At 40.2% G+C, this 22,154-nt stretch overlaps 1 non-coding gene across 1 annotated transcript; it reads right to left on the minus strand.

The window, feature by feature from the left end:
• Positions 1–15,862: 15,862 nt before the first annotated feature.
• Positions 15,863–15,933, minus strand: TRNAG-UCC. Its single transcript has one exon. It is a non-coding gene; the product is annotated as a tRNA-Gly (tRNA).
• Between the last annotated feature and the right edge of the window lie 6,221 nt (positions 15,934–22,154).

Raw genomic sequence — 22,154 nt, forward strand, 5'->3', positions numbered from 1 at the left:
TTATATGAATAAAGTAAAGCTTTCAGGACCTCCATTTGCTGACGTGGCATAACTCAAACTGAAGAGAAATAGCTGCAAACATCCATTAATAATCAGAACATGGAATGTACGAAGTATGAATCTAGGAAAATTGGAAAATGAAATGGAAAAAATGAAATGGAATGCATAAATAATGATATCCTAGGCATTAGTGAGCTGAAATGGACTGGTTTTGGCCATTTTGAATCAGACAATCATATGATCTACTATGCCAGGAATGACAAATTGAAGAGGAATCACAAAGGATGTTTCAAGATCTTTCCTGAAGTACAATGCTGTCAGTGATAGGATAATTAATATCCATAAGCCTACAAGGAAGACCAGTGAATAGCACTATTATTCAAATTTACGCACCAACCACCAAAGCCAAAGATGAGGAAATTGAAGATTTTTATCAACTTCTACGGTCTGAAATTGACCAAACATGCAATCAGGATGTGTTAATTATCACTGGTGACTGGAATGCAAAAGTTGTAAACAAAGAAGAATCACCAATAGCTGGAAAGTATGGCCTTGGTGACAGAAATAACACTGGAGATTGTACGATAGAATTTTGCAAGACCTATGACTTATCCATTGCAAATACCTTTTTTCAAAGGTGTTTTTTCAACAACACAAATGGTGACTATACATGTGGACTTCACCAGATGGAGTATACAGGAATCAGATTAATTACATCTGTGGAAAGAAGCAATGGAGAAGCTCAATATCTTCAGCCAAAACAAGGCCAGGAGCTGATTGTGGAATAGACCATCAACTGTTTGTATGCAAGTTCACCTTGAAGTTGAAGACAATTAAAACAAGTCCACAAGACCCAAAATATGACATGGAATATATCCCTCCTGAATTTAGAGACCACCTAAAAAATAGATTTGATGCATTGAACACCAATGACCAAAAACCAGAGGAATTGTGGAATGACATGAAGAACATCATCCATGAAGAAAACAAAAGGTCATTAAAAAGACAGGAAAGAAAGAAAATAACAAAATGAATGTAAGAAAAGACTCTGAAACTTGCCCTTGAATGGAGAGTAACCAAAGCAAATGAAAGAAATGGCAAGATAAAAGAGCTTAACCAAAGATTTCAAAGACAAAGTCAATTATTATAATGAAATGTGCAAAGACCTGGAGTTAGAAAACCAAAAGGGAAGAACATGCTCAGCATTTCTCAAGCTGAAAGAACTGAAGATAAAATTCAAGCCTCGAGTTGCAATATTGAAAGATTCTATGGGCAAAATATTGAGTAATGCAGGAAACATCAAAAGAAGATGGAAGGAATACACAGAGTTGTTGTACCAAAAAGAATTGGTTGATGATCCTTCATTTCAGGAGGTGGCATATGATCAAGAACCAATGATATTAAAGAAAAAAGTTGAAGATGCATTGAAAGAAGTGTCAAAAAAACAAGGCTCCAGGAATTGACAGAATACCCATTGAGATATTTCAACAAACGGATGCCATACTGGAGGTACTCACTTGGTTATGCCAAGAGAATTGGAAGACAGCTACTGGTCAGGTATTGACTGAAGAGATCCATATTTGTACCCATTCCAAAGAAAGGTGATCCCATAGAATGTAGAAATTATCAAACAATATCATTAATATCACACTCAAGTAAAAATCTTACTAAAGATAATTAAAAACTGGTTGCAGCAGTATATTGACAGAAAACTTCCAGAAGCGCAAGCTGGATTCAGAAGAGGACGTGGAATGAGGGATATCATTGCTGATGTCAAATGGATCTTGGCTCAAAGCAAAGAATACCAGAAAGATGTTTACTTGTGTTTTATTGACTATGCAAAAGCATTTGATTGTGTGGATCATAACAACTTATGGATAACACTGCGAAGAATGGGAATTCCAGAACTCTTAATTGTACTCTTGAGGAACCTCTACATAGACCAGGAGGCTGTCCTTTGAACAGAACAAGAGGATAATGCATGGTTTAAAATCAGGAATGGATTGTGTCAGGGTTGTGTCCTTCTGCCATATTTATTCAATCTATATGCTGAGCAAATAATCCAAGAAGCTGGGCTATATGAAGAACATGGCATCAGGATTGGAGGAAGAATCATTAATAACCTGCAACACACTGACGACACAACTTTACTTGCTGAAAATGAGGATGACTTGAAGCACTTACTGATGAAGATTTACGATATGGTCTGCAGTATGGATTACATCTCAATGTAAAGAAAACAAAAATCCTCACAACTGGACCTAAAAGCAGCATCACAATAAATGGAGAAAAGATTAAGTTGTCAAAGACTTCAAATTGCTTTGTTCTACAATTGACGCTAATGGAAGCAGCAGTCAGGACATCAGACGATGTGTAGCACTGTGTAAATCAGCTGCAAAGGACCTCTTTCAAGTGCTGAAGACCAAAGATGTCTTCTTGAGGACTGTGTGCCTGACATAAGCCATGGTATTTTCAATTGTCTCATATGCATGTGAGAGAGCTGGACAATGAATAATGAAGACCAAAGAAGAGAGGATGCTTTTGAGTTGTGGTGTTGGTGAAGAATACTGAAAGCACCACGGACAGCTAAAAGAACTAACAAATCTGTCCTTCGAAGAAGTGCAGCCAGAATGCTTATTGGAAGCAGGAATGGCCAGACTTCATCTCACCTACTTTGGTCATGTTGTCAGAAGGGACCGTTTGCTGGAGAAGGATGTCATGCATGGGAAAGCGGAGGGTGGACAAAAGAGGGAAAGGCCTTCAACAAGATGGATTGACACAGTGGCTGTGGTGATGGGCTTAAGTATAGCAAGGATCAAGGACCTGGCATGGGACTAAGCAGTGTTTCATTCTGCTGTGCTTAGGGTCGCTATGAGTCGGAGACAACTTGACAGCACCTAACAACAACCATGATCCAGCAATTACACTACTGTGTCACTCCTCAGAAGGAAGATTGAGCAATCTACTTCTGTAGAGATACTACCTCGGAAACCCAAGAAGTGGTTGCTATGAGTCAAATTGACCCCATGGCAGTGAGTTTGGCGGTTTTTTTCCCTAACATTTGTCCAAGAGATATAAAGATGTGTGTTCACATCAAAACCTGTCCTCACTGTTTATAGCAGATTTGTGTGTAATAGTCAACAACTGAAAACAATCTAGATATTCTTCAACATGTGACTAGTTAAACTGTGGTACATGCATACCATTGAATACTACTCAGTAGTAAAGGAAACAAACTATTTATACACATATCAGTCTGGCAGAATCTCCAGAGAAGCATGCTGAGTGAAGAAAGTCAAGCCCAAAAGATTACATATTGTAAGATTCCATTTACAGACTGCTAACCAGAAGTCTGGCGGTTCAAACCCACCAGGCACTCCTCGGAAGGAAGGTTGGGCAATCCTACTTCTGTAGTGATGCTGCCTCAGAAACCCAAGGAAGGGTCGCTATGAGTCAGTGCCAACTCGACAGCACATAACAACAACAACATTTACAGACATTCTTGACATGATAAATATTCTAGAAATAGAGAACAAATAGATCAACATTTGGCAGGGGTTAGAGGGATAGGCATGGGTATCAAAAGGCAGCAGGAGGGATCCTTGTGGTGTGGTATGTTCTGTATCTTGATTGTATCAATGTCAATATCCTGGTTATGATATTGTTCTATACTTTTGCAAGATATTACCATGTCTTAATATTGCATGAACTCTGAGAATTCTATTTTATAGCCACATGTGAATGTAAAATGATCTCAGAATTGAAAGGTCTAATTAACTAATTAAAACCACCACACCTTTGCTGTGGAGTTGATTCTCACTTATGGCAACCCCATACAGAGTAGAACCATAGTTTTCTTGGCTATCATATTCATGAATGTAGACTGCCAGACCTTCCTTTTGCAGCACCTCTGGAGCGGGTTCAAATCACCAACCCTTAGGTTGGTATTTGAGTTCAAATTTTTTGTACCACCCAGGGACCTATATATATAGGTCATATACTATATGAATCTCTTCCATGTGCATACATGTGAATATACATACACATGTATTATATATATTAATTTTATATATATTGTATACTAATTTACCCACCAGTTTCCAAAAACTCTTGAAGTCTTTTATTGACCAAGACACCCTGTCAAATATATCCATTTTGACTGTGTAAGGGACAGCAGCTGAATTGAAAAATAAAAATAAATCTCATTTTTGTAACATGTACTTAATGTATAATATTATATATATTAATTTCTTCCATATATATATACACTTGTGTGTATGTGTGTGTGTGTGTATATATATATGTATAATAGTGTATTTGTGTATACAAATATACGTGTGTGTGTGTGTGTGTGTGTGTATATATATATTAAATTCATCCTAACTGTTCAGAGAGCCATAGTTTTGAAAGATAAACTCTAATATGAGCCTTAGGAAAAAAAGGTAGAAACAACAGAGGCCCAGTATGAGCTACCTCCTTGATTAAGGCTAACAAGTATCCATTCACAGGAAAAGTCAAGGAGTCCCACCTAAATTGCAATCAGGAGACAAGTTGCCCACTGTCCTCAGGCGCAGGCCCCCTAATCCATGTAAAATAAACTGTAGACATGGAAAGTGTAATGTGAGAAGAGTGTGGAAACCAAGGAGGGTGTGTTGTAATGACAAGTGCAAACAGAAAGCGGAATCACCATGGAGTCTAGAAAGAGAGCTGGAAGGCAAGCCACTGGAGGTGTTTTTCTAGCACTGACCAGACAGGACCACGGCTGGCCAACATAAACATCCAGTCCACTGGGCAAATAGATCCCTCTATGAAGGAGGATGTTTCAACAGGGCGGCCACCATGTGATGAAAATATACCCTCTAGGAAATCCAATTTCCTTTGCTTGGGTTCTATATTCGTCAAACAAACTTCTGATCTTAATTAGATTTTTGATGGTTTCCTCACTGGAAGAGAAGGAGCTAATGGGATCCAACCTGCTAAATGAGTGTCTGTTTTCTTCCCTTATGACTCTCCCATGGTATTTTGGCATTTGGTACTTTACTCTAAATTGTAAACTCTTTCAGGTGTGATTGTCTTCCCTCCAAGAAGAATATAACCCCCTTGAGTGAAGGGACTGATTCAACAAACATTTATTAAGCACCTGCTATGCGCTAGAACTGTGCAAGGATCAGAAGCAAATCAATAACCAAGATATGAGTCATGCCTCCAGTGAATGCTCTTTTCTTGGTGCTCCTTTACTGGCTGGACTTATGGCCAAGAGTGTGGGCTCCAAAATCAGATCAAGAGAGTTCAAATCCTGGCTCTAACATTTATTGTCTATGTGACTTTAAACATGTCACTTAACATCTCTGACACTAAGTATCTCATCTGTAAAGTGGGAATACCTCATAAAGTTGTTGTGAGGACTGAATAACATAATTTGGGCCAAGCACTTAGGATAGTACTCCAGACATAATAAGCATTTATTTGTTGTTGTTAGTTGCCATAGAGTTGGCTCTGACTCATGGCAGCTTTATGTAAAACAGAACAAAACATTGCCCAGGCCTGTGCCATCTCCATGATCTTTGATATGTTTGAGTCCATTTTTGTAGCTGTAGTGTCAATCCATCTTATTTACCTCTGCCAACCATGATGCTCTTTTCTAGCAATTGATCTTTCCTGATGAGGTGTCCAAAGTAAGCAAGATGAAATTTTGCCATCCTCACTTCTAAGAAGCTTTGTGGTTATAGTTTTTCTAAGACTGATTTGTTCATTGTTCTGGCAGTCCATGGTGTAGTCAACGTTCTTCAACACCATGATTCAAATGTGCAGTGTAGTAAATTACATAGTATGGCTTTTCTAGCCATAGTCTTTGTAAACTCTGTGATGGGATTTGAAGTGAGCAACTAAGTAACTCCTGATTGTTAAAGTTATCCACCTAGTGTATTTCTGTTGAGAGCAGCAGGAAGCAGTTTTCTGGGAAGTTCACTCTCTCTCAGGTGTGTGGAATTCTGGTGTTAGGATTGGTTGGTTCTGCCAGGCTTAAAGTGAGCCCTCCTAGAGGCAGAGAGGAGGAATATCTCTCACTGCTGGCTGAGAGAGATACTGAGAGTCTGGCTGAGAGTCCAATCCATGGCTGAGAGACCAACCTGTGGCTGAGAGTCCAACATGTGGCTGAAAGACTGACCCATGGCTGAGAGTCTGACCCATGACTGAGAGATCAGACCATTACTGAAAGAGAAACCCTCAGCTGAAAGACAGTAGCAGTGGAACCAAGAGCCACAAGACAGAGTGGCAGACTTATCTGACCCACAGAGGCAGAGGCCAGGCTGAAAAGCCAAGGGCCACCAAGGCATGTCTAAGGGCACTGTCCTGACCAAGGAACTGAATCCTGAGCCTGTTACTGAATTTGAGTTGTAGCCTGTTGCTTCCCCAATAAATCCCATAATCTGTGAATGATGTCTGTGAGTTCTGTGTGACCACTGCGAGGAATTGTCGGGCCCACCTGAGAGGTAGTGAGAGCCATGGGAGGGATGGTTGGTGTCAAGGTTAGTAAGAAGACATGTCTGGCCTCATAGGAGAAGGCATTGGACTGCTGATGGTGATTCTATCCTCCTCTTGTGGGGTTAGAGGAGGTCAGAAGATACAGCCTCCTTGCCCCTTTTGCAAAATGCATCACTTCTTCTGTCTTCTTTCTTGTTGTCCAGTTTTCACATGTATATGAGGCAAATAAATGAAAAGACCATGGCTTGGGTCAGGCACAAGTTAGTCCTTAAAGTGACATTTTTGCTCTTTAGAACTTTAAGGTGGCTTTTTGCAGCAGATTTGCCCAATGCAATGTATTGTTTGATTTCTTCACTGCTGCTTCCAAGGGCATTGATTGTTGATCCAAACATTCATTGAATGGTAATTATTTTTACTCTGGTGATCAATATCAGATGTCTTGAATCTCTAAATCCTGTGAGATCACACTTATTTCTACCATCCAAATAACCCTAATGACCATCCAAGAACCAATCATTTACAAAGTTCTCCTTCCAAGGCATCTAAGAACCCCAAGGAATGCTGAGAAGTTCTACAACTCTGCCTTGGCTGTTGCTTGCCACCAACCAGCTATCCAGCTCAAGCCCACTGCTCTTTTAGGCATTTTAAGACAAGCTTCTGTTAAGCTGGTGGTAAAGGTTTGAGTCCACCCACAGATGCCTTGGAAGAGAGGCCTAGAGATCTACCTCTGAAATATCAATCATTGAAAACCCTGTGGTGCACAGTTCTACTCTGACACAAAGGTCAACTCAACAACAACTGGTTTTTCTGTAGGCTGCTCCTACTTCTGGCACCATTGCCACCACCCCTTGGACCTCATTCTCTTACAGTGTTGGCTTCAGCCAGGCCTTTACATTTGAGAGTTGACCTTCAGAAGTCTTAGGGTTAACCAAACAAAGGGAACTCTGCTCAGAAAATTCTAAACCGCCTCCCAGTTCAAGTCTCAAGTTTTGCCACTATGCTTTAGGGGCCTCCTCTCTTCTTCTCTAACAACACATCCAGTCTCCAGGTCCCATCTCATCTGAAAGAAGGGGAAAAAATAAAGTACTTTGTTTTCAAATAAAAATTTAATCTAAGAAGTGCAACTCTGCCCCACCAAGAAAATAGCCTTACTCATTACTATGTGGAGCAGTTTATTCAGAAGGCCTCCAGCTTCCTCATGCACTGACCATGCTCTTTGCTTTATCTTATCAGACCCTTGAGACCCAACAAAAAAATATCCTGTTGCATCTTCAATGATGCTCTTAATACACCTTTACCCACCAGTTTCCAAAAAAATCTTGAGGTCTTTTATTGTCGACCAAGACACCCTGTCAAATATATTCATTTTGACTGCATAAGGAACAGCTGCTGAAGTGGAAAAAAAATAATACAAACTTTCATGTTTGTAACAGATATAGCCAGGCCATGTATCTATGAACAGAGTCCTTCTCAGGAAAACACCAATCTGACCTCCCAAATTAATTGAAAAGCAATTTGGATCAGTGCATAAGTTTCTTCTTTGTTGTTGTTATTGCTGTTGTTAGGGGTCATCAAGTTAATTCCTACTCATAGCGAACACACTTAACAGATAGACCTGCTCCATAGGGTTTTCTTGTCTGTAATCTTTATAGAAATAGATTGTTAGGACTTTTCTTCTGCAGTACCACTAAGTGGGTTTGAACCACTGACCTTTTAGGTTAGCAGTTGAACAACAATTGTTTGACTACTTAAAAGAGAAAGGAAGAAAGCATGAAAAAGCTAAAAGGAAATAGAGCAAAACTTCCCTCCTTTACACTGTGTTCCATCATATGCATATCTTTTAAATAATTAAATAAATAAAACTCTTGGCCTGTGAGTAGATAGGGAACTTGACCCTGTAGGACAGAGTAGAAATACCCCCATAGGGTTTCCAAGACTCTATCTAATCTTTACAGAAGCAGACTGCCACATCTTTCTCACATGTAGTGACTAGTGAGTTTAAACCAACAAATTTTCAGTTAGCAACTGAGTGCTTAACCACTGTGCCACCAGGCTCCTCATCTGGGTATACCAAGCTTTATTTAACCCAATTTCTTTCTTTCCTTTTTTCCAAATACTACTTATTTTCAAAACTTTTTGTCCAAACAGAAACTATACTCATTAAGCAATAACTCCCCATTACCTTCTTCCCATCACCATTCCCACCCCACCCCCAGTTTACCACTAATAAACTTTTGTCTACATGCATTTGAATGTTCTAAAGATTTTATATAACTGGAACCATGTAGTGTTTGTCCCTTTGGGTCTAACTTATTTCAGTGGTGGCACATTGGTTAAGGCATTTGGCTGCTAACCAAAAGTGGGTGGTTTGAACCCACCAGCCAGCCACACCATGGGAGAAAAATGAGGAAGTCTGCTCACGTAAAGATTTATAGACTTGGAAAATCTATAGGGCCATTCTACTCCTCTATAAGGTTACTGTGAGTAGGAATCAACTAGATGGCAGTGAGTTTTGGGTCTGTTTCACTCAGCACAATGTTTCCAAGTTTTATCTATAATGTAGCATATAATGAAACTTCATTTCTTTTTATAACTGAGTAATATTCCATTGTATGGATATACCACATTTTCTTTATTCAGTCATCTGTTGATGGATGCTTGGGTTGTTTCCACTTCCGGCTATTGTGAATAACGCTACAGTGAACACTGGTATACAAGTACGTATTTGAGTCCTTGCTTTCAAGTCTTTTGCACATATACCTAGAAGTGGAATTGCCAGCTCATTTGGTAGATCTACCAGTTTTATTGAGATGGAACACATAAAGATTGATATCTGAGGCATTGTTGTTGTTTTTGTTGTTGTTATATGTCGTTGAGTTAGACCCAACTCATAGTGACCCCTCCTTGGGTTTCCAAGGTGGTATCACTATGGAAGTAGATCGTCCCATCTTCCTTCCGAGGAGTGGCTGGTGGGTTTGAACTGCCAGCCTTCTGGTTAGCAGTCAAGTGCCTTAGGCACTACGCTACCAAAGCTCCATTAGTGACCCAAAATGGACAATAATCTGGTCTACTATGCTGGGAATGACAAACCAAAGGAAAATGATGTCACATTCATCATCAAAAAAAAAAAAAAAAAAACATTTCAAGACCTATCCTGAAGTACAATGCTATCAGTGCTAGAATAATATCTATAACATCTATAAGAAAGACCAGTCAATAATACTACTATTCAAATTTACACACTAACCACTAACACCAAAGATGAAGAAACTGGAGATTTTTACCAACTTCTGCAGTCTGGAATTGACCAAACATGCAATCAAGATGCATTGATAATTGCTGTAATTGGAATGAGAAAGTTAGAAACAAAGGAAAAGCATCTACTAGTAGCTATAAAATATGGCCTTGGTGAAAGAAATGACACCTGAGAACATGTGATAGAATTTTGCAAGACCAATGACTTATTCATTGCAAATATCTTTTTTTCAACAACATAAATGTCCACTATACACATGGACTTTGACAGATGAAATACACAAGAATCAAATAAACTAAATCTGTGGAAAGAAGCAATGGAGAAGCTCAATATTATCAAAGGCCAGGAGCTGACTGTAGAACAGATCATCAATTATTCATATGCAAGTTCAAGTTGAAAATTTAAACAAGTCCACAAGAAACAAAATACAACACCTGAATTTAGAGACCATCTGAAGAATAGATTTGATGCATTGAACACCAATGACCGAAGATCAGACAATGAGTTGTGGAATGACATCAAGAACATCAGACATGAAAAGAGCAAAATGTCATTAAAAAGACAGTAAAAGAAGAAAAGACCAAAAAGGACATCTGAAAGTTTCTCTTGAACGAAGAGTGGCTAAGACTAATGGAAGAAATGATTAAATAAAAGACCTGAACAGTAGATTTCAAAGAGTGGTTTGAGAAGACAAATTAAAGTTTTACGATGAAATGTTCCAAGACTTCAAATTAGAAAAACAAAAGAGAAGACCATGTTTAGCCTTTCTTAAGCTGAAAGAACTGAAGAAAAAATTCAAGCCTCTAGTTGCAATGTTGGAGGATTCTATGGGCAAAATAGTGAATGATGCAGGAAGCATCAAAAGAAGATGGAAAGAATACACAGAATCACTGTACCAAAAATAAATAAATAAATAAGAACTGGTCAACATTCAACCATTTCAGGAGGCAGCATATGATCAAAAACCAATGGTTTTGAAGGAAGAAGTCCAAGCTGCACTGAAGAAATTGGTGAAAAACAAGGCTCCAGGAATTGATGGAATACTCATTGAGATATTTCAACAAAGGGATGCAGTACTGGAGGTACTCAGTCATTTATGCCTAGAAATTTGGAAGTCAACTTCCTGGCCAGCCGACTAGAAGAGATCCATATTTTTGCCCATTCCAAAGAAAGGTAATCCAACAGAATGCATAAATTATTGAATAATATCATTAATATCACACACAAGTAACATTTTGCTGAAGATAATTCAAAAATGGTATATTGACCGGAACCTGCCAGAAATTCAAGCCACATTCAGAAGAGAGTATGGAATGAGGAATTTCATTATCAATGTCAGATGGATACTGACTGAAAGCAAAGAATACCAGAAGATGTTTACCTGTGTTTTATTGGCTATGCAAAAGCATTTGACTATATGAATCATAACATATTATGGATAACATTGTGAAGAATGGGAATTGCGGAACATAGTAACTGTGCTCATGAGTAACCTATATAGAGGCCAATAAGCTATATATAGAGCAAGGGGATACTGCATGGCTTAAAATCAGGAAAGGGGTGAATCAGGGTTGTATCCTTTCACCGTACTTACTCAATCTGGATGCTGAGTAAATAATCCAAGAAGCTGGACTATACAAAGAAGTATGTAGCATTAGGATTGGAGGAAGACTCATTAACAACCTATGATATGCAGATGACACAACCTTCCTTGCTGAAAGTGAAGATGACTTGAAGCACTTACCAGTGAAAAGCAAAGGCTACTGCCTTCAGTATGGATTACACCTCAACGTGTAGGAAAAAAAAAAAAAAAAAAGGAAATTGTAACAACTGAACCAATAAGCAACATCACAATAAATGGAGAAAAGATTGAAATCATCAGGGATATCATTTTACTTGAATCCACAATCAACACCCATGGAAGCAGCTAGCAAGAAATCAAATAATGTATTATACTGGGCAACTCTGCTGCAAAAGAACTCTTTAAAGTGTTAAAGAGCAAAGATGTCACTTTGTAGATTAAGGTATGCTTGACTCAAGCCGTGAGTTTTTCAATCACTTCATAAGCTGGACAATGAGTAAGGAAGACAACAGAAGAATTGACACTTTTGAATTGTGGTGTTGCCGAAAATATTGAAATTACCATGGACTGCCAGAAGAATGAACTAACCTGTCTTGGAAGAAGTAAAGCCACAATGCTCTTCAGAAGCAAAAATGGCCAGACTTCATTTCATGTACTTTGGTTATGTTGTTAGAAGGGACCAGTTCCTGGAGAACAATATCATGCTTGGTAAAGTAGAGGGTCAGCAAAAAAGGAGAAGACCCTCAATGAGGTGGATTGACACTGGCTGTGATTATGGGCTCAAGCACAGCAAAGATTGTGAGTATGGTGCAAGAATGCACAATGTTTCACTTTGTTGTACATAGGATTGCTATGAGTCAGAACCAACTCAATGGCACCTAATAACAACATAGTAGTTCTTTAAGTTTTTGAGGAATCACCCAACCATTTTCCACAGTGATTGCACCATCTTACATTCCCACCAGCAGGGGACGAGGGTTTCAATTTCTCCACATTCCTATGAAGTCTTGTTATTTTCTAGGGTTATTTGTTTTTGCTTTTTGGGTTTGTTTTTTTTTTTTTTGCTTATTATAGAGAGCACTGGTAGCATAGTGCCTAAGGCACTTGACTGGTAACCAGAAGGTTGGTGGTTCAAACCCACCAGCCACTCCTTGGAAGGAAGGTTGGGCAATCTTCTTCCACCGTAGTGATACTGTCTTGGAAGCCTAAGGAGGAGTCACTATGAGTAGGTCTGACTTAAGGGCACATAACAACAACAACATTATAGAGAGAAAGAGTCATCCCAGTGAGTGTGAAATGGTAGAGGAAAAACCCTCTGAGTTCACTTTCCCTTTCGCACCCTGCTTGCTGCCTTCGAGTCCCCCCTGGAGCTATTCCTTTTCTCACCCTTAAGGAGTTTGTGGAGTCCCTAGTGGTGCACATGGTTAGCTCATGCTGCTAACAGAAAGGTTGGCAGTTCAAGTCCACCAGAGCTGCCTCAGAAGAAAGGCCTGGCAATCTACTTCTGAAAAATCAGCCATTGTAAACCCTATGGAACACAGTTCTACTCTGACATATTTTGACCACCATGAGTCAGAATCAACTTGACAGCACTGATTAAGTAGTTCACACTCTTTCTTGAATGGAGCAGTCAAAGTTTCCTCTATTCATAAGCCTAAATTGGGGCAGTCAGACCAGCAGAAATAAATCAAACATTTCCTAAAAATTTGAGAGGAATATATATATGCTCATGCTTTAATATTTTCTGCTTCTCCCACATATTAGGTTGAATCAAAGGGGCAGTTTCTCCAAACAACTGCCATTAAAACAGATGACTGTCTCCTGTCACCATCACTTCACATGTGACCTCATCAGACAAACACAAAGCTTGACCAAGAACTCAACCAATTTTTCATATCACAGAAGAGCAATTAAAAGCTAAAGAAAGGGAAGAAAAGGAGAAGAGAAAATGATGAAGAAAGAAAACAAAAGAAGGTGAAGAAAAGTAGGAGAGGAGAGGGAAAGAGCGTGGGCATGGATTGAACAGTTTCTATGAGGTGCAGGAAGCGTCCCCAGCACTGTTGGGGAAGAGGTCACTAAAGACCGTCTGTTCATTTTCCCTGCACATACAAGTGATCCCAAAATAAGTTCAACGGTAGATGACATTGCACTTTTTGGAAACACCTTTCTGAGAACAACTCTCACAATGTGTCAAAGCAAATGAAATTCCACATTCCTGTTGTAAATATTTTTCCCCAGCAACAAATGAAAGCTGTGATTCGACAGATACCTCACAGCTTAGTATTTTTTATGAGGTGTATAAATAAGACCTACAGCATGATTGGGGAGCTTCCATCCTGGTAGTATCATTTTTATACTATGGGAGAGCAAACATTTACATAATTCAATTCAACAAATACTGATTGAGTCTACATACTAGGATATAAATATGTATCAATACATAGGAGAACTAAATGAAGAGAAGCTGGTCAGAGTCAGGCCCCCCTCAACTCATGGAGTGCAGTGGGGCTGTCTGACTTTGGGGAACAGATGTTATTTGAGTACTATAGCATTATTCACCTAGCATTCCCGTGTGCACCTCTGATCCCACAGTACAGTGGATAAATAAAATCTGTGCACATGCATTAAATCAACATGAATTACATGCCACTGGAAATACAGAGAAGCTTCAGAAATTGCACCTTTATTTCTAAACACACTTTATGAAAGATTCTTAAAAGAGATTGGAGGAGCCAGGGAGGAAATGTTAGCATTTTTGACAAAGGAGAAAAAGGTTTTCCGTTACATCTGTTATTTAAATACTTAGGTTGAGCAATCGTCCTTGTAGATATTAACAAACACCTTTCTAAATTAGACAAATTTTGCAGAGAAAAAGACATCTCACCATGTGATTTCTTTCTGAATCTTCACTGAAGGAAAAAATAAAACTGCTACTAAATGCTTTCAACCAAAAATATCTATTATTTTAAATATCTGCTGAAGCTAAAAATCTAGGAACAGAAATAGTTTTACAAATACTAAAGTTGAAAGTGAAAAGCACAGAATTAATTTAATGCATGTTTCCATTATTCCAATTATAGGTGGTTGTTGATGATGGTTGTTTTACTTTGCTGTGCTTTGCTTCCCCCCACCCCCATTACTTTTTACTGACACTCTTAACCTCTCAAAATTCAAAGTTCATTCACTATGAGTTCTCTGAGAGCACCTCTCCCCTGACCTGCTTGTGCTGGAAGTGTACACAGAGATTGGTGAGAACACAAAGGAAAGGCCAAGATGCCCAGAAAAAGCTTCCAGAAGCAACTCAGGCCCTAGGAACCTAAAGAGCCTTGTGCTAAATGTCCTTCCCTCTGATGCCCAGCTTGGGAGCTCTGGTAGCATAGTGGCTAAGGCGCTTGATTGCTAACCAGAAGGCTGGCAGTTCAAACCCACCAGCCACTCCCCGGAAGGAAGGTTGGGCAATCCTACTTCCGTAGTGATACTGCCTCAGAAACCCAAGGAGGGGTCGCTATGAGTCAGGGCTGACTCGACGGCACATAACAACACAACAACAACTGATGCCCAGCTTAGTGACAGACGGCCTTCATCTTTTTTAAAGGGTCAAGTTTGCCGGGACATATTATCCAAGTTACTCAGTAGATCCTTCCCTATAGACTGGGAATTGTCCCTGAGGGTTCAATACACACCACCCAGCCTCACATAAGCCCCAAAAAACAAACTCGTTACTGTCAAGCTGATTTCTGACTCATAGCTACCCTATAGGACAAAGTAAAACTGCCCTGTAGGATTTCCAAAGCTTTAATTTTTATAGAAGCAGCCTCATTCTTCTCCTGCAGATTGACCCTGTTGTTCTGAACTGCTAATATTTCAGTAAGCAGCAGGAGTTTTAACCACTGTGACACCAGAACTTCTTTAGGCTCACATAAAGTTCACTTAAGGAGCTCTGGTGGCACAGTGCCTAAGGCATTTGCTCACTAACCAGAAGGTTGGCAGTTCAAACCCACCAGCCACTCCACATAAGGAAGATGAAGCAATCTACTTCCATAAAGATTTACTGCCTCGGAAACCCAACGGGGGTCGCTATGAGTTCGAATCGACTCCATGGCAATGAGTTTGGTTTTTGTAAGATTCACTTAATACACATTTGGTGCATGATTGTATGAGTTAGGGAAACAAATGAATGAGCAAAAACAGAATGCAAACTTGTTAATTTACATAGAGAAACAAAATGTAGTAAAAGGGTAATGGAAGGTGTTAAACTTTTGGAAAACATTGTTGTTGTTGTCAGCTGCCCTTGAGTTGACCCCCAACTTATGACCACCCCATGCCTAAAGGAACAAAACACTGCCAGATCATGTGCTGTCCCCATGATCAGTTGGTAGATTGGGCTATTGTGATCCATGGGGTTTTTAATGGCTGATTTTTGGAATTACATTACCAGGCATTTCCTCCTGATTCATCTTAGTCTGAAAACTCCACTGAAACCTGTTGACACAGCAACACACAAGCCTCCACTGACAGACAGGTGGTGGCTACGCATGAGGTGCTTTGGCTGGGAATCGAACCCAGGTCTCCCACATGGAAGGCGAGAATTCTACCACTAAACCACCAATGCTTCCCTGTGAAATACTTTACCTGTATAAATTTTACCAGAACTCCAGGTAGGAAATATTACCGTCTCAATTTTACATCTGAGGACAAGGATTCAGAGAGGTGACCAAATCCAACTGTCCCCTAATGGCATATGTGGCAGAGCCAAGATTCTGACCATGTTCTCACTCCTGGGCATTTTCTCCTCCCGTCGGAAAATTAATTTGGGAGGTGGTATTAAGATTATTCAACTGCTGGAGGAATACAGATGCAGATTAAGAGGAGCGGAAAGGTCTTCAGGAATAGCTTCTGCCTGTGATAGTCTGATTTACTGGACTACACAACATGGAGATATACCCACCGAACAGAAGAGAGTACTGTGGTAGTTCACTTTCTGCGTCAACTTGGCTGGGCCTGGTTGAGTGGCTGGGCAGCTGGATGTGGTATTCCCCATAATGAAACTGGTAATCAACTCCATGGTGGAATCTACTGTGAGCAGCTGAGCCTTAGGGAATGTGGTCCGCTTCTTATATATGAGCAGAAGAAGCCTTGGGGAAGGGTCTCTAGCTTATGGCACTCTTGAACTCTGCATGTAGCCGTGTCATTGTTCAGCAAGCCTGCCATGCTCTGCTGACCTTAGGACTTACAATGAACTTGAATATATAACCTGCCATGTGATTTGATAACATCAGGACTGTGCCTTTTTACTTATCAACCTTGGGCTTGGCAGCCTCAGCACCCAGTGGCCGTCTGAGTGAAGAAAAGCCTCTAGCTTCAGTGGGCCAGGAGCTGGAGTCAGAGCTGAAGCCCAAGGCTGAGGGGTTTTCACCCAGCCCCTAGACCTTGGCGCTTTGAACTTGCACTTAAACTCTCCAAATTGTAAGAATAAACTCCTGTTTGTTAAGGCCATCCCATCTGTGGTATATTCTTGTCAGGGTGGCACTAGGTAACCAGAACAAGTACTTAAGTCGACAATCAGGGCACCCAAAGCCTGGGTCACTGTGAGCGAAACTAGGAATTGTCATTCTTCCACTCTGGCACCTTTTTCAATATTCCTTATCAGCCACCAAATGCTACTGTCATTACAACATTACCTCATGATGAGAATATTACAATTTTCTAGATTACATCTTATCTGACATTACTTACATTTTAGGGTTGCTGCTTCCTGGCACTTTAATTTCATAAGTAAGCTATCTCCAAATCACAGAGGAGGATGAATTACAGCGACTTCTATCCACTTCCTCAGCCTCATTCCCAGAAGCTAACAATTTCTTCCGTCCACCTGAATTCCAGGCTGTGCTCTCTTCTGGTTCTATGGCTTTCTATCTACTTATCACAATAAAAGATGATAATGGTTTTTTACGTCAATTTTTTTTGTTTTGTTTTCTGCTTTTGGAGTTTGGCATGAGAGGGACTAAAGGCAGAATCTGGAGACAGGAAACTGTCTTCATACAAAGTACCCTTTTACAAGAGATGGGTCAATAAGCTCCTAAGGGATTTGCCTTATTATTATTAATAATTTTAATTACAGGGATTAGAGATCAGATCATAAACAGATGTTAAGGATATAACTCTATGCAGCATTACCATATAATCATAAAGGGGTTAACAAGTGAGAAGGGGAAAGAACATGTTTTCCCAAATATAATAACTTGCCTGCATTTTATATCTACCACTGACGAGCCAAAGAAAAACTTCAAATAGAGCATAGGAGGAGTGGATAAGGCACTTAAATGCCGTCTATTTGACTTCCCTCTGCTGCCAGATGGTGTAAAAAGGGAAGGAGATGAGGACTTAATTCAGTTCCTCAGGAAATCCACTCCCAAACTATAAAGTGAAAAGAACAAAGCCAGGGAATGGGGAAGTTAAGATTATCAAAAATGATGAGTTTAAAAGCATAATTGTGCTGAATCTCTTCACAAAAGAAACAATGATTTTTCCCTGGAGGAGTGTTTTCTAGGGCACCCGCTTTCGAACCCTCTGCCTTCATTTCTGCCATGATACTATTAGCCCCAAATTTAAGTCCTGTCTGCAGCTGAGCACATGGAAGTTACTGTTCTGCTCTGTATACATAAGGGGGGAGACCTGTTATTTTCCACACACTGGGAAAACTGGATAATTTTCTGAATGGATTTGGGGATAAAGTAATGTGATAGTGGTTAAAAGGTATCTATTATTTAGCTCCCTCCAGTTTTTGTGGTTGAATTTGGATGAAACAATTGAATGCTAAAGTCATAAAGCATAGTTAAAAAATAATAAGTTTAAAAAAAAAAAAAAAAAGACTCCAAACATATACAGTCTAATGAGACTAGCTATGAAGGGAAATTTGAGAGGAATGTGTGTCGGGTCTGGTTATAACTGAAGATGACCTGGCAGCACTGAGGACTCAGCTAATCACAGGAAACCATGAATTAGAGGTGACTCCAGGGCAGCATGTTTTGTGTTGTTGGCACTTGGCATCTATTCACACTTCCTCTAGTGTCATATTAAAACCAAACCACCAAACCCACTGCCACTGAGTCAACTCTGACTCATAGCAAACCTATAGGACAGTAGAACTGTCCGATAATGTTTCTAAAGATGTACATTTTAGCAGACTGCCTCGTCTTTCTCCCACAGAGAGTCTGGTGGGTTCAAGCCACCAACATTTTTGTTGGCAGCCAAATGCCTTAACCACTACACCACCAGAGCTGCTTATGTCATATTACACACTACATATTACATGCCACATGCTACATATGACATGGGCTGTGGCATAGTGCCTAAGGCATTTGACTGCAAACCAGAAGGCTGGCAGTTCAAACCCACCAGCCACTCCTTGGAAGGAAGACTGGGCAATCCACATTGACAGAGATACTACCTCAGAAACCCAGGAAGGGTTACTATGAGTCAAAATCACCTCAACAGCAATGAGTTTTGTTTCGTTTTGTTTTGTTTTGTTGGTGAGGTTAAAAGTCACATTTTCCACACAACCTTGTAAATAAGATTCTGGATTTGATTTAGGCATTGCCAATGAGATGCACTGCTGTGATATTGAAAAGTAGAAAGGAGGCAGAGCTCATCTTCTCTGGCAGGGGCAGCTGATAAGTAAGCTCAGCAGATGTGGGTCTTTAAGGCACTTTGCACAGTCTGGGCACCACCTCAGTGGGTATGGGGCAGTGGTGGAAATGACAGTGCAGGAGGCAATTACTTCCAATTCAATCACAGGTATGATTGTGAATCCAAAAGTCCAATGGTACCCAGACCTCCACTCCTTTAAACCTTCATAATTTTCTTAGCATCCAGTTCCTTGTATTAAATTCCTTTCTGTTTGAAATCTCTGCAGTGGCATCTGTTTCATTCCCTGAACCCTGGTTTAATGCATGTGTTTTCTCTAGTACTAAAACATCTTAAGGTTGAATAGTGGGACTGACATTGGATTAGTATTTAGCAGGGCCAGGTTGTTGTTGTTAGTTGCCTTCAAGCCAACAATCCCATGTGTCCCATGTGTGCAGAGTAGAACTACTCTACTCCATAGAGTGTTTAGAAGCTGATACTAGACCTATCTTCCGAGATGCCTGTGGGTGGGTTCGAACCACCAACCTTTCGGCTAATAGTTGAGCTCTTAACCATTTGCACTAACCAGGGATTCCTAAGGCGTGGAAAAGGGAAAAGGGTAATTTGGGCAGCAGTTGCTAACCTATGAGATAAAAACCTCTGGTAGCTTGAGAGGTACAAGGGCACGGCATTAAATAACAGTGAAATGTAATGTAAGAGCTATTCTCTTTTCAAGGCTTTTTTAAACAGAAATAATTTATTCATTTGGGACTTGATTTCTTTAAGATATCTCTAATTCTTACTAACTCTCTTTTTCTTTCTTTTTCCTTTTTTGCAAAGAATATAGGCACAGAGCCTTGGCTCAGGCAACAATATCTAGCTAGTGTGTAAAGACACTGTTTTATTTTCATTATATTTATTTTTAGAGTGGCCTTCTCAGTATGGCAAGTAATAAAGGAGCCCCGATGGTATAGTGGTTAAGCAGCCATCTGCTAACCAAAACGTCAAGAGTTTGAACCCACCAGCTGCCTCATGGAAGAAAGATCTGTTGATCTACGTCCATAAAAATTGTTGTTGTTGTTGTTGTTGTGTGCCATCAAGTCAGACCTGACTCATAGCGACCCCTCCTTGGGTTTCCAAGGCAGTATCACTACAGCAGTAGATTGCCCCATCTTCCTTCCGAGGAGTGCCTGGTGGGTTTGAACCGCAAGCCTTCTGGTTAGCAGTCAAGTGTCTTAGGCACTACGCTACCAGAGCTCCTCCATAAAAATTACAGCCCTGGAAATCTTATGGGGCAATTGTACTCTGTCCTTTAGGGTTGCTGTGAATGGGAATGGACTGAATCGCAATGGATTTGGTTTGTTTTTTGTTTTTTTTCTGTGTTTTGTTTTGTTTTGTTTTTTATGGCCAGTGATATAAGTTCTCCATTTCTTTTAGTGAAAGGAAGTGTCCTTTTATTTTTTATTTCTAAGTTCTACTAGCTTTGATTCAGAAAGAAAGAACATCTCATTAAAACATTTTTCTAAACCCTATTTTCTTATGATCAAATTTGAATTCTTCCACCTACCATAATGGCAACCAAAATGGCAAATTTTATTCAGTAATCCATTAGCCTTGACTTGAAATGTGGAAACAAAAGTCATGACCTCTCCCTCACAGGGTCTTGATGAAGACCCAGTCTTTCCCCTCACTTTCTTGAATGCTAAGCTCCTTAGGTTACCTGGGGTATGAGTTTACTATCCACGGCTTTGCACAGACATCACCAATGACAGTAAGAGCTTTAAAGGGACAATGACAGGGTTGATAGGTGGATAAATTTGACCTACTTTTCCACTCTATCTGTTCTAAAAATCCATGTTATTTTCTTCCTGTGAACTGACTCAGTTCTTTAATCCACACACACAGCTCCTCTCCATGGAGGGCATAATTTGGCCTCATGTGTTCGCTTTTTGTTTTGCTTTCAAATCAAATGCTTCACTGCTTTGATAACTAAAAATGAAGAGGCAAGAAAATGTGTTTTTCTTCAGGCTTAAAAAAATATATATCAGTGTTGAACACTCAAGAGATTATCATGTAAAACATGGTGTAAAGAGGCATGTGTAGGGTGGGGGTGGGCTAGACAGAAAGGGATATTGAAACCTTGCAAATTGCTTGTAGAAAGAAGTCAGCCCAGGATGACAGGAAGTGTCATTCTCCAAGGTCACTTCTCATCCATGTGATGTACAACTGCATATGGTTCCAAATGTGAGACAGCCCCCTACCTCACATTCCACTGTGGGGAAATAATGCATAGAATGTTTCCATGCGTGTACAAATGCAGGTCTGGTGGTACCAGGACAAGATCACAGAGATGAGTTCTTGGCCTGCCTCTTCACCTCTGTATCACCTGCCCTGTCCATTTGTTTTGATGTAGGATTCCCTCCTACCGAAAATGCTTGGTGACTCTAGGTTAGACCTGCTAGTGGTCCCAATTTCTTCTTCCTCACACTTCCCTTTTCCCAACCACTTCATCCAGGATCCTATGGCTCTGGGGCCCCAGATAGAGGCTGGTATGCAAAGGTCCTGAGGAAGGTTCTCAAGAAGAGGCTGCTGGAAGCAATTCTGGCTGGGGTTGGGCTGCCAATTTGAACTTGCTTAAGGAGAGAGCAGGTCCTTTCCTTCTCCTCAGGTACAGTGAAGCTTTGGCCTTCTTACCTCACAGAATTAGAAGAAGGGCCTAGGGAAAAGGGAAGCCTTTGACTTTAGCACCAACCAAAGATGAAGGAACTTTTGCAGGCTGGAAAAAGTGACATGGGATAGTAGGACTGCCCAAGGGAGAGGGGCCATGCAAATAATCATAATTGATCTTGATGAAATAGATGCTATGGGTTGAATTGCATCTCTCAAAAAGATATGTTAAAGTTCTAACCCTAGAACCTCAGAATGTGACCTTATTTGGAAATAGGGTCATTGTGGTTGGGCCCTAATCTCTTTATGGAGTCCCTGGGGAATACAAGTGATTAAGGCACTCAGCTGTTGACTGAAAGGTTGCAGATTTGAGTCCAGCAAAATGCACTTTAGCCGAAAAAAATCAGTCATTGAAAATAATATGGAGAAGCGGGGCAAGATGGCAGACTAGGCAGAAGGATTGCACAGACCCTCTTCAACAAAGAAAAGGGAAACCAATTAACACAGACACAGAAGATAATCTTGGACCCCTGAGCCTTG

This window comes from Orycteropus afer, unplaced genomic scaffold (assembly GCF_000298275.1).
Source record: "Orycteropus afer afer isolate SDZICR_OR568_19922 unplaced genomic scaffold, OryAfe1.0 scaffold00012, whole genome shotgun sequence".
NCBI lineage: Eukaryota > Metazoa > Chordata > Mammalia > Tubulidentata > Orycteropodidae > Orycteropus > Orycteropus afer.